Consider the following 22,283-nt stretch of genomic DNA (forward strand, 5'->3'; position numbering starts at 1 on the left):
ATTAAACACCGGAATCGCATCGGAATTAAATACAAAAGGCACAATGCCGCCTTAAGTACAAGAATAGAGACTCTTCTTATAGTCGGTGCATTGAGCATTCCCTGTGAGACAAGTATTAGTTTCCGATACACCATTGCCGGTTCAATGAATTCTTTGGACCTTCACATTGACGATGTAACACAGAATTCGCATCGGAATTAAATACAAAATGCACAATGCCACTTTAAGTACAAGAATAGAGACTCTTCTTACAGTCGGTTCTTTGAGCATTCCCTTTGAGACCAGTATTAGTTTCCGATACACCATAGCAGGTTCAGTGAATTCCTTGGACCTTCACATTGACTATGAAACACAGATATCGCATCGGAATTAAATACAAACGGCACAATGCCGCCTTAAGTACAAGAATAGAGACTCTTCTTACAGTCGGTGCTTTGAGCATTCCCCGTGAGACCAGTATTAGCTTGCGATACACCACTGCAGGTCCAATGTATTCCGTGGACATACACATTGACGATGAAACACTGAAATTACATCGGAATGAAATCCAAAACGCACAATGCCGCCTTAAGTGCAAGAAGAGTGGGACTTCTTAGAGTCTGTGCTTTGATCCATTCCTGTGAGACGAGTATTAGCTTCCGGTACGCCACTGCAGGTTCAATGTATTCCTTGGACATACACATTGACGATGAAACACAGAAATCGTATCGGAATTAAATACAAAAGGCACAATGCCGCCTTATGTACAGGAATAGAGACTCTTCTTACAGTCGTTGTTTGAGCATTCCCTGTGAGACCAGTATTAGTTTCCGATACACCACAGCAAGTTCAATGTATTCCTTGGACCTTTACATTGACGATGAAACACCGAAATCGCATCGGAATTAAATACAAAAGGCGCAATGCCGCCTTAAGTACAAGAATAGAGACTCTTCTTACAGTCGGTGTTTGAGCAATCCCTGTGAGACCAGTATTAGTTTCCGATACACCACTGCAGGTCCAATGTATTCCTTAGACATACACATTGGCGATGAAGCCCTGAAATTACATCGGAATTAAATACAAAAGGCACAATGCCGCCTTAAGTACAAGTAAAGTGAGACTTCTTTGAGTCTGTGCTTTGATCCTTTCATGTGTGACCAGTATTAGTTTCCGATTCACCACTGCAGGTTCAATGTATTCCTTGGACATACACCTTGACGATGAAACACAGAAATCGCATCGGAATTAAATACAAAAGGCACAATGCCCCCTTAAGTACAAGAATAGAGACTCTTCTTACAGTCTTACAGTCGGTGTTTCGAGCATTCCCTGTGAGACCATGAAATTAGTACAACTATGGAGACTCTTCTTACAGTCGGTGCTTTGAACATTCCCTGTGAGACCAGTATTAGTTCCCGACACACCACTCCAGGTTCAATGTATTCCATGGACTTACACATTGACGATGAAACACTGAAATTAAATCGGAATGAAATACAAAAGGGACAATGCCGCCTTGAGTGCAAGATGTGTGAGACTTCTTAGAGTCCATGCTTTGATCCTTTATTGTGAGACCAGTTTTAGTTTCCGATACATCACTGCAGGTTCAATGTGTTCCTTGGACCTTCACATTGACGATGAGACATAGAAGTCACATGGGAATTAAATACAAAAGGCACAATGCCGCTTTAAGTACAAGAATAGAGACTATTCTTACAGTCGGTGATTTGAGCATTCCCTGTGAGACCAGTATTAGTTTCCGATATACCACTGCAGGTTCAATGTATTCCTTGGACATACGCATTGACGATGAAACACAGAAATCGCATCGGAATTAAATACAAAAGGCACAATGCCGCCTTACGTACAAGAATAGAGACTCTTCTTACAGTCGGTGCTTTGAGCATTCCCTGTGAGACCAGTATTAGTTTCCGATACACCACTGCAGGTTCAATGTATTCCTTAGACATACACCTTGACGATGAAACACTGAAATTAGATCGGAATCATATACAAAAGGCACAATGCCGCCATAAGTGCATGAATAGCGACTCTTCTTACAGTCGGTGCTTTGAGCATTACCTGTGAGGCCAGTATTATTTTCCGATGCACCACTGCAGGTACAATGTATTCCTTGGACCTTCAAATTGACGATGAAACACAGAAATCGCATCGAAATTACATACAAAAGGTACAATGCCGCCTTAAATACATGAATTGAGACTCTTCCTACCGTCGATGCTTTGATCATTTCCTGTGAGACCAGTATTAGTTTCCGATACACCACTGCAGGTTCAATGGATTCCATGGACATACACATTTACGATGAAACACTTATATTAGATCGGTATTAAATACAAAAGGAACAATGCCGCCTTAACTGCAAGATGAGTGAGACATCTTAGAGTCAGTGCTTTGATCCTTTCCTGTGAGACCTGTATTAGTTTCCGATACACCACTGCAGGTTCATTGTATTCCTTGGACCTTCGCATTGACGAAGAAACACAGAAATAGCAGTGGAACTAAATTCAAAAGGCACAATGCCGCCTTACGTACAAGAATAGAGACTCCTCTTACAGTCGGTGCTTTGAGCATTCCCTGTGAGACCAGTATTAGTTTCTGATACACCACTGCAGGTTCAATGTATTCCTTAGACATACTCATTGACAATGAAACACTGAAATTACATCGGAATTAAATACAAAAGTCACAATGCCGCCATAAGTGCAACAACATAGACTCTTCTTACAGTCGGTGCTTTGAGCATTCCCTGCGAGACCAGAACTAGTTTCAGATACACCACTGCAGGTTCAATGTATTCCTTGGACCTTCACATTGACGACGAAGCACCGAAATCGCATCGGAATTAAATACAAAAGGCGCAATGCCGCCATAAGTACAAGAATAGGGTCTCTTCTTACAGTCGGTGTTAGAGCAATCCCTGTGAGACCAGTATTAGTTTCCGATACACCACTGCAGGTCCAATGTATTCCTTAGACATACACATTGACGATGAAACCCTGAAATTACATCGGAATTAAATACAAAAGGCCCAATGCCGCCTTAAGTACAAGTAAAGTGAGACTTCTTTGAGTCTGTCCTTTGATCCTTTCCTGTGGGACCAGTATTAGTTTCCGATTCACCACTGCAGATTCAATGTATTCCTTGGACATACACCTTGACGATGAAACACAGAAATCGCATCGGAATTAAATACAAAAGGCACAATGCCCCCTTAAGTACAAGAATAGAGACTCTTCTTACAGTCTTACAGTCGGTGTTTTGAGCATTCCCTGTGAGACCATGAAATTAGTACAAGTATGGAGACTCTACTGACAGTCGGTGCTTTGAGCATTCCCTGTGAGACCAGTATTAGCTTCCGACACACCACTCCAGGTTCAATGTATTCCTTGGACATACACATTGACGATGAAACACTGAAATTAAATCGGAATGAAATACAAAAGGGACAATGCCGCCTTGAGTGCAAGATGTGTGAGACTTCTTAGAGTCCGTGCTTTGATCCTTCTCTGTGAGACCAGTATTAGTTTCCGATACATCACTGCAGGTTCAATGTGTTCCTTGGTCCTTCACATTGACGATGAAACATAGAAGTCACATGGGAATTAAATACAAAAGGCACAATGCCGCCTTAAGTACTACAATAGAGAATCTTCTTACAGTCGGTGCTTTGAGCATTCCCAGTGAGACCAGTATTAGTTTCCGATATACCACTGCAGCTTCAATGTATTCCTTCGACATACGCATTGCCGATAAAACACAGAAATCGCATCGGAATTAAATACAAAAGAAAAAATGCCGCCTTACGTACAAGAATAGAGACTCTTCTTACAGTCGGTGCTTTGAGCATTCCCTGTGAGGCCAGTATTAGTTTCCGATACACCACTGCAGGCACTATGTATTCCTTGGACCTTCAAATTGACGATGAAACACAGAAATCGCATCGGAATTAAATACAAAATGCACAATGCCGCCTTAAGTACAAGAATAGAGACTCTTCTAACAGTCGGTGCTTTGAGCATTCCCTTTGAGACCAGTATTGTTTTCCGATACACCACTGCAGGTTCAATGTATTCCTTGGACATACACACTGACAATGAAACACAGAAATCGCAGCGGAATTAAACACAAAAGGCACAATGCCGCCATAAGTGCCAGAATAGAGACCCTTCTTACAGTCGGTGCTTTGAGCATTCCCTGTGAGACCAGTATGAGTTTGCGATACACCACAGCAGGTACAATGTATTCCTTGGAACTTCCAATTGACGATGAAACACAGAAATCGTATCGGAATTAAATACAGTAGGCACAATGCCGCCTTACGTACAAGAATAGAGACTCTTCTAACAGTCGGTGTTTTGAGCATTCCCTGTGAGAAAAGTATTAGTTTCCGATACACCACTCCAGGTTCAATGTATTCCTTGGACATACTCATTGACGATGAAACACTTAAATTACATCGGAATTAAATACAAAAGGAACAATGCCGCCTTAACGGCAAGATGAGTGAGACTTCTTAGAGTCTGTGCTTTGATCCCTTCCTGTGAGACCAGTTTTAGTTTCCGATACACCACTGCAGGTTCAATGTATTACTTGGACCTTCGCATTGACGATGAAACACAGATATCGAATCGGAACTAAATACAAATGGCACAATGCCGCAATAAGTACAAGAATAGAGATTCTTCTTACAGTCGGTGGTTTGAACATTCCCTGTGAGACCAATTTTAGTTTCCGCTATACCACTGCGGTTCAATGTATTCCTTAGACATATACATTGACGATGAAACACTAAAATTACATCGGAATTAAATACAAATGGCACAATGCCGCCATAAGTGCAAGAATGGAGACTCCTCTTACAGTCGGTGTTTGAGCATTCCCTATGAGACCAGTATTAGTTTCCGATACACCACTGCAGGTTCAATGTATTCCTTTGACCTTCGCATTGACGATGAAACACAGATATCGCATCGGAATTAAATACAAAAGGCACAATGCCGCCTGAAGTACAAGAATAGAGACTCTTCTTACAGTCGGTGCTTTGAGCATTCCCTGTGAAACCAGTATTAGTTTCCGATATACCACTGCAGGTTCAATGTATTCCTTGGACATACGCATTGACGATGAAACACAGAAATCGCATCGGAATTAAACACAAAAGGCACAAGGCCGCCTTACGTACAGGAATAGAGACTCTTCTTACAGTCGGTTCTTTGATCATTCCCTGTGAGACCAGTATTAGTTTCCCATACACCACTACAGGTTCAATGTATTCCTTAGACATACACATTGACGATGAAAGACTGAAATTACATCGGTATTAAATACAAAAGGAACAATGCCGCCTTAACTGCTAGATGAGTGAGACTTCTTAGAGTCTGTGCTTTGATCCTTTCCTGTGAGACCAGTATTAGTTTCCGATACACCACAGCGGGTACAATGTATTCCTTGGAACTTCACATTGACGATGAAACACAGAAATCGCATCGGAATTGAATACAAAATGCACAATGCCGCCTTAAGTACAAGAATTGAGACTCTTCCTACAGTCGATGCTTTGAGCATTCCCTGTGAGACCAGTTGTAGCTTCCGATACACCACTACAGGTTCAATGTATTCCTTGGTCATACGCATTGACGATGAAACACAGAAATCACCTCGGAATTAATACAAAAGGCACAATGCCGCCTTACGTACAAGAATAGAGACTCTTCTTACAGTCGGTGCTTTGAGCATTCCCTGTGAGACCAGTACTAGTTTCCGATACACAACTGCAGGTACAATGTATTCCTTGGACCTTCACATTGACGATGGAACACAGAAATGGAATCGGAATTAAATACAAATGGCACAATGCCGCCTTAAGTACAAGAATAGAGAGTCTTCTTACAGTCGGTACTTTGAGCATTCCCTGTGAGACCAGTATTAGTTTCCCATACACCACAGCAGGGTCTATGTATTCCTTGGACCTGCGCATTGACGATGAAACACAGAAATCGCATCGGAACTAAATACAAAATGCACAATGCTGCAAAAAGTACAAGAATAGAGACTCTGCTTACAGTCGGTGCTTTGAGCATTCCCTGTGAGACCAGTATTAGTTTCCGATACACCACTGCAGGTTCAATGAATTCCTTAGACATACACATTGACGATGAAACACTGAAATTACATCGGAATTAAATACAAAAGGCACAATGCCGCCATAAGTGCAAGAACAGAGACTCCTCTTACAGTCGGTGCTTTGAGCTTTCCCTGTGAGACCAGTATTGGTTTCCGATACACCACTCCAAGTTCAATGTATTCCTTGGACATACTCATTGACGATGAAACACTGAAATTACATCGGAATTAAATACAAAAGGATCAATGCCGCCTTAACGGCAAGATGAGTAAGACTTCTTAGGGTCTGTGCTTTGATCCTTTCCTGTGAGACCAGTATTATTTTCCGATACACCACTGCAGGTTCAATGTGTTCCTTGGACCTTCGCATTGACGATGAAACACAGAAATCGAATCGGAACTAAATACAAAAGGCACAATGCCGCAATAAGTACAAGAATGGAGACTCTTCTTACAGTCGGTGCTTTAAGCATTCCATGTGAGACCAGTATTATTTTCCGATACACCACTGCAGGTTCAATGTGTTCCTTGGACCTTCGCATTGACGATGAAACACAGAAATCGAATCGAAACTAAATACAAAAGGCACAATGCCGCCTTACGTACAAGAATAGAGACACTTCTTACAGTCGGTGCTTTGAGCATTCGCTGTGAGACCAGTATTAGTTTCCGATACACCACATCAGGTGCAATGTATTCCTTGGACATACTCATTGACGATGAAACACTGAAATTACATCGGAATTAAATACAAAAGTCACAATGCCGCCATAAGTGCAACAACATAGACTCTTCTTACAGTCGGTGCTTTGAGCATTTCCTGCGAGACCAGAACTAGTTTCAGATACACCACTGCAGGTTCAATGTATTCCTTGGACCTTCACATTGACGATGAAGCACCGAAATCGCATCGGAATTAAATACAAAAGGCGCAATGCCGCTATAAGTACAAGAATAGGGTCTCTTCTTACAGTCGGTGTTTGAGCAATCCCTGTGAGACCAGTATTAGTTTCCGATACACCACTGCAGGTCCAATGTATTCCTTAGACATACACATTGACGATGAAACCCTGAAATTACATCGGAATTAAATACAAAAGGCCCAATGCCGCCTTAAGTACAAGTAAAGTGAGACTTCTTTGAGTCTGTCCTTTGATCCTTTCCTGTGGGACCAGTATTAGTTTCCGATTCACCACTGCAGGTTCAATGTATTCCTTGGACATACACCTTGACGATGAAACACAGAAATCGCATCGGAATTAAATACAAAAGGCACAATGCCCCCTTAAGTACAAGAATAGAGACTCTTCTTACAGTCTTACAGTCGGTGTTTTGAGCATTCCCTGTGAGACCATGAAATTAGTACAAGTATGGAGACTCTACTGACAGTCGGTGCTTTGAGCATTCCCTGTGAGACCAGTATTAGCTTCCGACACACCACTCCAGGTTCAATGTATTCCTTGGACATACACATTGACGATGAAACACTGAAATTAAATCGGAATGAAATACAAAAGGGACAATGCCGCCTTGAGTGCAAGATGTGTGAGACTTCTTAGAGTCCGTGCTTTGATCCTTTTCTGTGAGACCAGTATTAGTTTCCGATACATCACTGCAGGTTCAATGTGTTCCTTGGTCCTTCACATTGACGATGAAACATAGAAGTCACATGGGAATTAAATACAAAAGGCACAATGCCGCCTTAAGTACTACAATAGAGAATCTTCTTACAGTCGGTGCTTTGAGCATTCCCTGTGAGACCAGTATTAGTTTCCGATATACCACTGCAGCTTCAATGTATTCCTTCGACATACGCATTGCCGATAAAACACAGAAATCGCATCGGAATTAAATACAAAAGAAAAAATGCCGCCTTACGTACAAGAATAGAGACTCTTCTTACAGTCGGTGCTTTGAGCATTCCCTGTGAGGCCAGTATTAGTTTCCGATACACCACTGCAGGCACTATGTATTCCTTGGACCTTCAAATTGACGATGAAACACAGAAATCGCATCGGAATTAAATACAAAATGCACAATGCCGCCTTAAGTACAAGAATAGAGACTCTTCTAACAGTCGGTGCTTTGAGCATTCCCTTTGAGACCAGTATTGTTTTCCGATACACCACTGCAGGTTCAATGTATTCCTTGGACATACACACTGACAATGAAACACAGAAATCGCAGCGGAATTAAACACAAAAGGCACAATGCCGCCATAAGTGCCAGAATAGAGACCCTTCTTACAGTCGGTGCTTTGAGCATTCCCTGTGAGACCAGTATGAGTTTGCGATACACCACAGCAGGTACAATGTATTCCTTGGAACTTCCAATTGACGATGAAACACAGAAATCGTATCGGAATTAAGTACAGTAGGCACAATGCCGCCTTACGTACAAGAATAGAGACTCTTCTAACAGTCGGTGTTTTGAGCATTCCCTGTGAGAAAAGTATTAGTTTCCGATACACCACTCCAGGTTCAATGTATTCCTTGGACATACTCATTGACGATGAAACACTTAAATTACATCGGAATTAAATACAAAAGGAACAATGCCGCCTTAACGGCAAGATGAGTGAGACTTCTTAGAGTCTGTGCTTTGATCCCTTCCTGTGAGACCAGTTTTAGTTTCCGATACACCACTGCAGGTTCAATGTATTACTTGGACCTTCGCATTGACGATGAAACACAGATGTCGAATCGGAACTAAATTCAAATGGCACAATGCCGCAATAAGTACAAGAATAGAGATTCTTCTTACAGTCGGTGGTTTGAACATTCCCTGTGAGACCAATTTTAGTTTCCGCTATACCACTGCAGGTTCAATGTATTCCTTAGACATATACATTGACGATGAAACACTAAAATTACATCGGAATTAAATACAAATGGCACAATGCCGCCATAAGTGCAAGAATGGAGACTCCTCTTACAGTCGGTGTTTGAGCATTCCCTATGAGACCAGTATTAGTTTCCGATACACCACTGCAGGTTCAATGTATTCCTTTGACCTTCGCATTGACGATGAAACACAGATATCGCATCGGAATTAAATACAAAAGGCACAATGCCGCCTGAAGTACAAGAATAGAGACTCTTCTTACAGTCGGTGCTTTGAGCATTCCCTGTGAAACCAGTATTAGTTTCCGATATACCACTGCAGCTTCAATGTATTCCTTGGACATACGCATTGACGATGAAACACAGAAATCGCATCGGAATTAAACACAAAAGGCACAAGGCCGCCTTACGTACAGGAATAGAGACTCTTCTTACAGTCGGTTCTTTGATCATTCCCTGTGAGACCAGTATTAGTTTCCCATACACCACTACAGGTTCAATGTATTCCTTAGACATACACATTGACGATGAAAGACTGAAATTACATCGGTATTAAATACAAAAGGAACAATGCCGCCTTAACTGCTAGATGAGTGAGACTTCTTAGAGTCTGTGCTTTGATCCTTTCCTGTGAGACCAGTATTAGTTTCCGATACACCACAGCGGGTACAATGTATTCCTTGGAACTTCACATTGACGATGAAACACAGAAATCGCATCGGAATTGAATACAAAATGCACAATGCCGCCTTAAGTACAAGAATTGAGACTCTTCCTACAGTCGATGCTTTGAGCATTCCCTGTGAGACCAGTTGTAGCTTCCGATACACCACTACAGGTTCAATGTATTCCTTGGTCATACGCATTGACGATGAAAAACAGAAATCACCTCGGAATTAATACAAAAGGCACAATGCCGCCTTACGTACAAGAATAGAGACTCTTCTTACAGTCGGTGCTTTGAGCATTCCCTGTGAGACCAGTACTAGTTTCCGATACACAACTGCAGGTACAATGTATTCCTTGGACCTTCACATTGACGATGGAACACAGAAATGGAATCGGAATTAAATACAAATGGCACAATGCCGCCTTAAGTACAAGAATAGAGAGTCTTCTTACAGTCGGTACTTTGAGCATTCCCTGTGAGACCAGTATTAGTTTCCCATACACCACAGCAGGGTCTATGTGTTCCTTGGACCTGCGCATTGACGATGAAACACAGAAATCGCATCGGAACTAAATACAAAATGCACAATGCTGCAAAAAGTACAAGAATAGAGACTCTGCTTACAGTCGGTGCTTTGAGCATTCCCTGTGAGACCAGTATTAGTTTCCGATACACCACTGCAGGTTCAATGAATTCCTTAGACATACACATTGACGATGAAACACTGAAATTACATCGGAATTAAATACAAAAGGCACAATGCCGCCATAAGTGCAGGAACAGAGACTCCTCTTACAGTCGGTGCTTTGAGCTTTCCCTGTGAGACCAGTATTGGTTTCCGATACACCACTCCAAGTTCAATGTATTCCTTGGACATACTCATTGACGATGAAACACTGAAATTACATCGGAATTAAATACAAAAGGATCAATGCCGCCTTAACGGCAAGATGAGTAAGACTTCTTAGGGTCTGTGCTTTGATCCTTTCCTGTGAGACCAGTATTATTTTCCGATACACCACTGCAGGTTCAATGTGTTCCTTGGACCTTCGCATTGACGATGAAACACAGAAATCGAATCGGAACTAAATACAAAAGGCACAATGCCGCAATAAGTACAAGAATGGAGACTCTTCTTACAGTCGGTGCTTTAAGCATTCCATGTGAGACCAGTATTATTTTCCGATACACCACTGCAGGTTCAATGTGTTCCTTGGACCTTCGCATTGACGATGAAACACAGAAATCGAATCGAAACTAAATACAAAAGGCACAATGCCGCCTTACGTACAAGAATAGAGACACTTCTTACAGTCGGTGCTTTGAGCATTCGCTGTGAGACCAGTATTAGTTTCCGATACACCACATCAGGTGCAATGTATTCCTTGGACATACTCATTGACGATGAAACACTGAAATTACATCGGTATTAGATACAAAAGGAACAATGCAGCCTTATCTGCAAGATGAGTGAGACTTCTTAGAGTCTGTGCTTTGATCCTTTCCTGTGAGACCAGTATTAGTTTCCGACACACCACTGCAGGTTAAATGTATTCCTTGCACCTTCGCATTGACGAAGAAACACAGAAATCACATCGGAACTAAATACAAAAGGCACAATGCCGCAATAAGCACAACACTAGAGACTCTTCTTACAGTCGTTGCTTTGAGCATTCCCTGTGAGATCAGTATTAGTTTCCGATACACCACTGCAGGTTCAATGTATTCCTTAGACATACACATTGACAACGAAACACTGATATTACATCGGTGTTAAATACAACAGGAACAATGCCGCCTTAAGTGCAAGAATAGAGACTCTTCTTACAGTCGGTGCTTTGAGCATTCCCTGTGACACCAGAATTAGTTTCCGATACACAACTGCAGGTACAATGTATTCCTTGGACCTTCACATTGACGATGAAACACAGAAATCGCATCGGAATTAAATACAAAAGGCACAATGCCGCCTTTCGTACAAGAATAGAGACTCTTCTTACAGTCGGTGCTTTGAGCATTCCCTGTGAGACCAGTATTAGTTTCCGATACACCACTCCAGGTTCAATGTACTCCTTGGACATACTCATTGACGATGAAACACTGAAATTACATAGGAATTAAATACAAAAGGAACAATGCCGCCTTAACTGCAAGATGAGTGAGACTTCTTAGAGTCTGTGCTTTGATCCTCTCCTGTGAGACCAGTATTAGTTTCCGATACACCACTGAAGGTTCAATGTATTCCTTGGACCTTCGCATTGACGATGAAACACAGAAATCGCATCGGAATTAAATACAAAATGCACAGAGCCGCCTTAAGTACAACAATAGCGACTCTTCTTACAGTCGGTGCTTTGAGCACTAACTGTGAGACCAGTATTAGTTTCCGATATACCACTGCAGGTTCAATGTATTCCTTGGACATACGCATTGACGATGAAACACAGAAATCGCATCGGAATTAAATACAAAATGCACAATGCCGCCTTACGTACAAGAATAGAGACTTTTCTTACAGTCGGTGCTTTGAGCATTCCCTGTGAGGCCAGTATTAGTTTCCGTTACACCACTGCAGGTACAATGTATTCCTTGGACCTTCAAATTGACGATGAAACACAAAAATCGCATCGGAATTAAATACAAAATGCACAATGACGCCTGAAGAACAAGAAAAGAGACTCTTCTTACAGTCGGTGCTTTGAGCATTCCCTGTGAGACCAGTATTAGTTTCCGATACACCACTGCAGGTTCTATGTATTCCTTAGACATACACATTGAGGTTGAAACGCTGAAATTACATCGGAATTAAATACAAATGGCACAATGCCGCCATAAGTGCAAGACCATAGACTCTTATTACAGTCAGTGCTTTGAGCATTCCCTGCGAGACCAGTACTAGTTTCCGATACACCACTGCAGGTACAATGTATTCCTTGGACCTTCACATTGACGATGGAACACAGAAATGGCATCGGAATTAAATACAAATGGCACAATGCCGCCTTAAGTACAAGAATAGAGACTCTTCTAACAGTCGGTGCTTTGAGCATCCCCTGTTAGACCAGTATTAGCTTCCGATACACCACTGCAGATTCCATGTATTCCTAGGAGATACACAATGACGATGAAACACTGAAATTACATCGGTATTAAATACAAAAGGAACAACGAAGTCTTAAGTGCAAGAAGAATGAGACTTCTTAGAGTCTGTGCTTCGATCCTTTCCTGTGAGACCAGTATTAGTTTCCGAAACACCACTGCAGGTGCAATGTATTCCTTGGACCTTCACATTGACGTTGAAACACAGAAATCGCATTGGAATTAAATACAAAAGGCACAATGCCGCCTTAAGTACAAGAATAGAGACTCTTCTTACAGTCGGTGCTTTGAGCTTTCCCTGTGAGACCAGTATTAGTTTCCGATACACCACTGCAGGTTCAATGTATTCCATGGACATACACATTGACGATGAAACACAGATATTGCATCGGAATTTAATAAAAAAGGCACAATGCCGCCATAAGTACAAGAATAGAGACTCTTCTTGCAGTCGGTGCTTTGAGCATTCCCTGTGAGACCAGTATTAGTTTCCGATACACCACTGCAGGTTCAAAGTATTCCTTGGACCTTCACATTGACGATGAAACACAGAATTCGCATCGGAATTAAATACTGAAGGCATAATGCCGCCTTCAGGACAAGAATAGAGACTCTTCTTACAGTCGGTGCTTTGAGTATTTCCTGTGAGACCAGTATTAGTTTCCGATACACCACTGCAGGTTCAATGTATTGCTTGGACATACACATTGACGATGAAACACAGAAATCGCATCGGAATTATATACAAAAGGCACAATGCCGCCTTACGTACAAGAATAGAGACTCATCTGACAGTCGGTGCTTTTAGCATTCCCTGTGAGACCAGTATTAGTTTCCGATACACCACTCCAGGTTCAATGTATTCCTTGGACATACTCATTGATGATGGAACACTGAAATTACATCGGAATTAAATTCAAAAGGAACTATGCCGCCTTAACGGCAAGATAAGAGAGGCTTCTTAGCGACTGTGCTTTGATCCTTTCCTGTGAGACCAGTATTAGTTTCCGATACACCATTGCAGGTTCAATGTATTCCTTGGACCATCGCATTGACGATGATACACAGAGATCGAATCGGAACTAAATACAAAATGCACAATGCCGCAATAAGTACAAGAATAGAGACCCTTCTTACAGTCGGTGCTTTGAGCATTCCCTGTGAGACCAGTATTAGTTTCCGATACACCACTCAATGTTCAATTTATTCCTTAGCCATACACATTGACGATGAAACACTGATATTACATCGGAATTAAATACAAATGGCACAATGCCGCCATAAGTGCAAGAATAGAGACTCCTCTTACAGTCGGTGCTTTGAGCATTCCCTGTGAGACCAATATTAGTTTCCGATACACCACTGCAGGTACAATGTATTCCTTGTACCTTCACATTGACGATGAAACACAGAATTTGCATCGGAATTAAATACTAAAGGCATAATGCCGCCTTCAGTACAAGAATACAGTCTCTTCTTACAGTCGGTGCTTTGAGCATTTCCTGTGAGACCAGTATTAGTTTCCGATACACAACTGCAGGTTCAATGTATTGCCTGGACATACACATTGACGATGAAACACAGAAATCGCATCGGAATTAAATACAAAAGGCACAATGCCGCCTTAAGTACAAGAATAGAGACTCTTCTTACAGTAGGTGCTTTGAGCATTCCCAGTGAGACCAGTATTAGTTTCTGATACACCACTGCTGGTTCAATGTATTCCTTGGACATACGCATTGACGATGACACACATAAATCGCATCTGAATTAAATACAAAAGGCACAATGCCGCCTTACGTACAAGAATAGAGACTCTTCTTACAGTCGGTGCTTTGAGCATTCCCTGTGAGACCAGTATTAGTTTCCGATACACCACTCCAATTTCAATGTATTCCTTGGACATACTCAATGACGATGAAACACTGAAATTACATCGGAATTAAATACAAAAGGAACAGTGCCGCCTTAACTGCAAGATGAGTGAGACTTCTTAGAGTCTGTGCTTTGATCCTTTCCTGTGACACCTGTATTAGTTTCCGATACACCACTGCAAGTTCAATGTATTCCTTGGACCTTCGCATTGACGATGAAACACAGAAATCACATCGGAACTAAATACAAAATGCACAATACCGCAATTAGTACAAGAGTAGAGACTCTTCTTACAGTCGGTGCCTTGAGCATTCCCTGTGAGACCAGTATTAGTTTCCGATACACCACTGCAGGTTCAATGTATTGCTTGGTCATACTCATTGACGATGAAACACTGAAATTACATCGGAGTTAAATACAAAAGGAACAATGCCGCCTTAACTGCAAGATGAGTGAGACTTCTTAGAGTCTGTGCTTTGATCCTTTCCTGTGGGACCAGTATTAGTTTCCGATACACCACTCCAGGTTCAATGTATTCCTTGGACATACTCATTGACGATGAAACACTGAAATTACATCGGAATTAAATACAAAAGGAACAATGCCGCCTTAACGGCAAGATGAGTAAGACTTCTTAAGGTCTGTGCTTTGATCCTTTCCTGTGAGACCAGGATTAGTTTCCGATACACCACTGCAGGTTCAATGTATTCCTTGGACCTTCGCATTGACAATGAAACACAGAAATCGAATCGGAACTAAATACAAAAGGCACAATGCCGCAATAAGTACAAGAATAGAGACTCTTCTTACAGCCGGTGCTTTGAGCATTCCCTGTGAGACCAGTATTAGTTTCCGATACACCACTGCAGGTTCAGTGTATTCCTTAGACATACACATTGGCGGTGAAACATTGAAATTACATCGGAATTAAATACAAATGGCACAATGCCGCCATAAGTGCAAGAATAGGGACTCCTCTTACAGTCGGTGCTTTGAGCATTCCCTGTGAGACCAGTATTAGTTTCCGATACACCACTGCAGGTACAATGTATTCCTTGTACCTTCACATTCACGATGAAACACAGAAATCGCATCGGAATTAAATACAAAAGGCACAATGCCGCCTTTCGTACAAGAATAGGGACTCTTCTTACAGTCGGTGCTTTGAGCATTCCCTGTGAGACCAGTATTAGTTTCCGATACACCACTCCAGGTTCAATGTATTCCTTGGACATACTCATTGACGATGAAACACTGAAATTACATCGGAATTAAATACAAAAGGAACAATGCCGCCTTAACTGCAAGATGAGTGAGACTTCTTGGAGTCTGTGCTTTGATCCTTTCCTGTGAGACCAGTATTAGTTTCCGATACACCACTGCAGGTTCAATGTATTCCTTCGACCTTCGCATTGACGATGAAACACAGAAATCGCATCGGAATTAAATACAAAAGGCACAATGCCGCCTTAAGTACAGGAATAGAGACTCTTCTTACAGTCGGTGCTTTGAGCATTCCCTGTGAGTCCAGTATTAGTTTCCGATATACCACTGCAGGTTCAATGTATTCCTTGGACATACGCATTGACGATGAAACACAGAAATCGCATCGGAATTAAATACAAAAGGCACAATGCCGCCCTACGTACATGAATAGAAACTCTTCTTACATTCGGTGCTTTGAGCATTCCCTGTGAGACCGGTATTAGTTTCCGATACACCACTGCAGGTTCAATGTATTCCTTAGACATACACATTGACAATGAAACACAGATTTCGCATCGGAATTAAACACAAAAGGCACAATGCCGCCATAAGTGCCAGAATAGAGACCCTTCATACAGTCGGTGCTTTGAGCATGCCCTGTGAGACCAGTATCAGTTTCCGATACACCACTGCAGGTTCAATGGATTCCTTGGACATACGCATTGACGATGAAACACAGAAATCGCCTCGGAATTAATACAAAAGGCACAATGCCACCATAAGTGCAAGTGTAGAAACGCCTCTTACATTCGGTGCTATGAGCATTCCCTGTGAGATCAGTATTAGTTTCCGATACACCACTGCAGGTACAATGTATTCCTTGTACCTTCACATTGACGATGAAACACAGAATTCGCATCGGAATTAAATACTAAAGGCATAATGCCGCCTTCAGTACAAGAATAGAGTCTCTTCTTACCGTCGGTGCTTAGAGCATTTCCTGTGAGACCAGTATTAGTTTCCGATACACCACTGCAGGTTCAATGTATTGCTTGGACATACTCATTGACGATGAAGCACTGAAATTACATCGGAATTAAATACAAAAGGAACAATGCCGCCTTAACTGCAAGATGAGTGAGACTTCTAAGAGTCTGTGCTTTGATCCTTCCCTGTGAGACCAGTATTAGTTTCCGATACACCATTGCAGGTTCAATGTATTCCTTGGACCATCGCATTGACGATGAAACACAGAGATCGAATCGGAACTAAATACAAAAGGCACAATGCCGCAATAAGTACAAGAATAGAGACTCTTCTCACAGTCGATGTTTTGAGCATTCCCTGTGAGACCAGTATTAGTTTCCGATACACCACTGCAGGTTCAATGTATTCCTTAGACATACACATTGACGATGAAACACTGATATTACATCGGAATTAAATACAAATGGCACAATGCCGTAATAAGTGCAAGAATAGAGACTCCTCTTACAGTCGGTGCTTTGAGCATTCCCTGGGAGACCAATTTTAGTTTCCGATACACCACTGCAGGTACAATGTATTCCTTGTACCTTCACATTGACGATGAAGCACAGAATTTGCATCGGAATTAAATACTAAAGGCATAATGCCGCCTTCAGTACAAGATTAGAGTCTCTTCTTACGGTCGGTGCTTTGAGCATTTCCTGTGAGAGCAGTATTAGTTTCCGATACACCACTGCAGGTTCAATGTATTGCTTGGACATACTCATTGACGATGAAACACTGAAATTACATCGGAATTAAATACAAAAGGAACAATGCCGCCTTAACTGCAACATGAGTGAGACCTCTTAGAGTCTGTGCTTTGATCCTTTCCTGTGGGACCGGTATTAGTTTCCGATACACCACTCCAGGTTCAATGTATTCTTTGGACATACTCATTGACGATGAAACACTGAAATTACATCGGAATTAAATACAAAAGGAACAATGCCGCCTTAACGGCAAGATGAGTAAGACTTCTTAAGGTCTGTGCTTTGATCCTTTCCTGTGAGACCAGTATTAGTTTCCGATACACCACTGCAGGTTCAATGTATTCCTTGGACCTTCGCATTGACAATGAAAGACAGAAATCGAATCGGAACCAAATACAAAAGGCAAAATGCCGCAATAAGTACAAGAATAGAGACTCTTCTTACAGTCGGTGCTTTGAGCATTCCCTGTGAGACCAGTATTAGATTCCGATACACCTCAGCAGGTACAATGTATTCCTTGGAACTTCACATTGACGATGAAACACAGAAATCGCATCGGAGTTAAATACAAAAGGCACAATGCTGCTTTAAGTACAAGAATAGAGACTCTTCTTACAGTCGGTGCTTTGAGCATTCCCTGTGAGACCAGTATTAGTTTCTGATACACCACTGCAGGTTCAATGTATTCCTTGGACATACTCATTGACGCTGAAACACAGAAATCGCATCGGAATTAAATACAAAAGGCACAATGCCGCCTTTCGTACAAGAAAAGAGACTCTTCTTACAGTCGGTGCTTTGAGCATTCCCTGTGAGACCAGTATTAGTTTCCGATACACCACTGCAGGTTCAATGTATTCCTTAGACATACACATTGACAATGAAACACAGAAATCGCATCGGAATTAAACACAAAAGGCACAATGCCGCCATAAGTGCCAGAATAGAGACCCTTCATACAGTCGGTGCTTTGAGCATGCCCTGTGAGACCAGTATCAGTTTCCGATACACCACTGCAGGTTCAATGGATTCCTTGGACATACGCATTGACGATGAAACACAGAAATCGCCTCGGAATTAATACAAAAGGCACAATGCCACCATAAGTGCAAGTGTAGAAACGCCTCTTACATTCGGTGCTATGAGCATTCCCTGTGAGATCAGTATTAGTTTCCGATACACCACTGCAGGTACAATGTATTCCTTGTACCTTCACATTGACGATGAAACACAGAATTCGCATCGGAATTAAATACTAAAGGCATAATGCCGCCTTCAGTACAAGAATAGAGTCTCTTCTTACCGTCGGTGCTTAGAGCATTTCCTGTGAGACCAGTATTAGTTTCCGATACACCACTGCAGGTTCAATGTATTGCTTGGACATACTCATTGACGATGAAGCACTGAAATTACATCGGAATTAAATACAAAAGGAACAATGCCGCCTTAACTGCAAGATGAGTGAGACTTCTAAGAGTCTGTGCTTTGATCCTTCCCTGTGAGACCAGTATTAGTTTCCGATACACCATTGCAGGTTCAATGTATTCCTTGGACCATCGCATTGACGATGAAACACAGAGATCGAATCGGAACTAAATACAAAAGGCACAATGCCGCAATAAGTACAAGAATAGAGACTCTTCTCACAGTCGATGTTTTGAGCATTCCCTGTGAGACCAGTATTAGTTTCCGATACACCACTGCAGGTTCAATGTATTCCTTAGACATACACATTGACGATGAAACACTGATATTACATCGGAATTAAATACAAATGGCACAATGCCGTAATAAGTGCAAGAATAGAGACTCCTCTTACAGTCGGTGCTTTGAGCATTCCCTGGGAGACCAATTTTAGTTTCCGATACACCACTGCAGGTACAATGTATTCCTTGTACCTTCACATTGACGATGAAGCACAGAATTTGCATCGGAATTAAATACTAAAGGCATAATGCCGCCTTCAGTACAAGATTAGAGTCTCTTCTTACGGTCGGTGCTTTGAGCATTTCCTGTGAGAGCAGTATTAGTTTCCGATACACCACTGCAGGTTCAATGTATTGCTTGGACATACTCATTGACGATGAAACACTGAAATTACATCGGAATTAAATACAAAAGGAACAATGCCGCCTTAACTGCAACATGAGTGAGACCTCTTAGAGTCTGTGCTTTGATCCTTTCCTGTGGGACCGGTATTAGTTTCCGATACACCACTCCAGGTTCAATGTATTCTTTGGACATACTCATTGACGATGAAACACTGAAATTACATCGGAATTAAATACAAAAGGAACAATGCCGCCTTAACGGCAAGATGAGTAAGACTTCTTAAGGTCTGTGCTTTGATCCTTTCCTGTGAGACCAGTATTAGTTTCCGATACACCACTGCAGGTTCAATGTATTCCTTGGACCTTCGCATTGACAATGAAAGACAGAAATCGAATCGGAACCAAATACAAAAGGCAAAATGCCGCAATAAGTACAAGAATAGAGACTCTTCTTACAGTCGGTGCTTTGAGCATTCCCTGTGAGACCAGTATTAGATTCCGATACACCTCAGCAGGTACAATGTATTCCTTGGAACTTCACATTGACGATGAAACACAGAAATCGCATCGGAGTTAAATACAAAAGGCACAATGCTGCTTTAAGTACAAGAATAGAGACTCTTCTTACAGTCGGTGCTTTGAGCATTCCCTGTGAGACCAGTATTAGTTTCTGATACACCACTGCAGGTTCAATGAATTCCTTGGACATACTCATTGACGCTGAAACACAGAAATCGCATCGGAATTAAATACAAAAGGCACAATGCCGCCTTTCGTACAAGAAAAGAGACTCTTCTTACAGTCGGTGCTTTGAGCATTCCCTGTGAGACCAGTATTAGTTTCCGATACACCACTCCAGGTTCAATGTATTCCTTGGACATACTCATTGACGATAGAACACTGAAATTACATCGGAATTAAATACAAAAGGAACAATGCCGCCTTAATTGCAAGATGAGTGAGACTTCTTAGAGTCTGTGCTTTGATCCTTTCCTGTGACACCAGTATTAGTTTCCGATACACTACTGCAGGTTCAATGTATTCCTTGGACCTTCGCATTGACGATGAAACACAGAAATCGCATCAGAATTAAATACAAAAGGCACAATGCCGCCTTAAGTACAGGAATAGAGACTCTTCTTACAGTCCGTGCTTTGAGCATTCCCTGTGAGACCAGTATTAGTTTCCGATATACCACTGCAGGATCAATGTATTCCTTGGACATACGCATTGACGATGAAACACAAAAAATCGCATCGGAATTAAATACAAAAGGCACAATGCCGCCCTACGTACAAGAATAGAGACTCTTCTTACTTTCGGTGCTTTGAGCATTCCCTGTGAGACCGGTATTAGTTTCCGATACACCACTGCAGGTTCAATGTATTCCTTAGACATACACATTGACAATGATACACAGAAATCGCATCGGAATTAAACTCAAAAGGCACAATGCCGCCATAAGTGCCAGAATAGAGACCCTTCTTACAGTCGGTGCTTTGAGCATTCCCTGTGAGATTAGTCTTAGTTTCCGATACACCTTAGCAGGTACAATGTATTCCTTGGAACTTCACATTGACGATGAAACACAGAAATCGCATCGGAATTAAATACAAAAGGCCCAATGCCGCCTTAAGTACAAGAATTGAGACTCTTCCTACAGTCGATGCTTTGAGCATTCCCTGTGAGACCAGTATTAGTTTCCGATACACCACTGCAGGTTCAATGGATTCCTTGGACATACGCATTGACGATGAAACACAGAAATCGCCTCGGAATTAATACAAAATGCACAATGCCGCAATAAGCACAAGAATAGAGACTCTTCTTACAGTCGGTGCTTTGAGCATTGCCTGTGAGACCAGTAATAGTATCCGATACACCACTGCAGGTTCAATGTATTCCTTGGACCTTCACATTGACGATGAAACACAGAAATCGCATAGGAATCAAATACAAAAGGCACAATGCCGCCTTAAGTACAAGAATAGAGACTCATCTTACAGTCGGTGCTTTGAGCATTCCCTGTGAGACCAGTATTAGTTTCCGATACACCACACCAGGTTCAATGTATCCCTTGGACATACTCATTGACGATGGAACACTGAAATTCCATCGGAATTAAATACAAAAGGAACAATGCCGCCTTAACGGCAAGATAAGTGAGGCTTCTTAGAGTCTGTGCTTTGATCCTTTCCTGTGAGACCAGTATTAGTTTCCGATACACCATTGCAGGTTCAATGTATTCCTTGGACCATCGCATTGACGATGAAACACAGAGATCGAATATGAACTAAATACAAAAGGCACAATGCCGCAATAAGGACAAGAATAGAGACTCTTCTTACTGTCGGTGCTTTGAGCATTCCCTGTGAGACCAGTATTAGTTTCCGATACACCACTGCAGGTTTAATGTATTCCTTAGACATACACATTGACGATGATACACTGATATAACATCGGAATTAAATACAAATGGCACAATGCCCCCATAAGTGCAAGAATAGAGACTCCTCTTACAGTCGGTGCTTTGAGCATTCCCTGTGAGACCAATATTAGTTTCCGATACACCACTGCAGGTACAATATATTCCTTGTACCTTCCCATTGAGGATGAAACACAGAATTTGCATCGGAATTAAATACTAAAGGCATTATGCCGCCTTCAGTAC

Source organism: Schistocerca americana, chromosome 5, assembly GCF_021461395.2.
Source record: "Schistocerca americana isolate TAMUIC-IGC-003095 chromosome 5, iqSchAmer2.1, whole genome shotgun sequence".
Lineage (NCBI taxonomy): Eukaryota > Metazoa > Arthropoda > Insecta > Orthoptera > Acrididae > Schistocerca > Schistocerca americana.